Source organism: Seriola lalandi, unplaced genomic scaffold, assembly GCF_002814215.2.
Source record: "Seriola lalandi dorsalis isolate HSWRI2012SDOR001 ecotype SW California unplaced genomic scaffold, Sedor1 jcf7180001972445, whole genome shotgun sequence".
NCBI classification, from domain to species: Eukaryota; Metazoa; Chordata; class Actinopteri; order Carangiformes; family Carangidae; genus Seriola; species Seriola lalandi.
In genome coordinates, this window is record NW_019443113.1 from 1 (window position 1) to 471 (window position 471).

Here is a 471-nt window from a genome sequence, read left to right on the forward strand (position 1 = left end):
ACTATTATTACAAATGTATAATTGATAAGTGAAGAAATAACTACTCCCATACTTGTGATGCCACCTATTAGGGATGGGAGAACTTGAGTCTGCACCACTGCAACGGGGTTGATCTCCCGACCTGGGCTTATAATGCAGCCGTCGCACAAGGACCAATGTGCTTGCTCAGGCAGCACATATGAAAAATTGGAATCGATACAGAGAAGATTAGCATGGCCCCTGCGAAAGGATGACACGCAAATTCCTGAAGCTTTTCCACATTTTCATCTGTTGCCGTAGAGCAACTAAAAGTGAGGGTTGCCAGTTACTTGTGTGGACTGACTGGTTTTCCTTGCCAGGCTTTGCAACTGCGAGCAGTACATAGAGCAGGCATGGCCAAATGAGGAACTGGCAAAATGAGGACGGTTGCCTGTTGCTTGTGTGGACTGACTGGTCTTCCTTGTGAGGCTTTGCAACTGTAAGCAGTACATA

The 471-nt window shown here is 46.3% G+C and overlaps 1 non-coding gene across 1 annotated transcript; it reads left to right on the forward strand.

Annotated features, from left to right (window-relative positions):
* Window positions 1-157: 157 nt before the first annotated feature.
* LOC111651289 (U6 spliceosomal RNA) lies at window positions 158-264 on the forward strand. The gene has a single exon (XR_002760491.1). It is a non-coding gene; the product is annotated as a U6 spliceosomal RNA (small nuclear RNA).
* The last annotated feature ends 207 nt before the right edge of the window (window positions 265-471 follow it).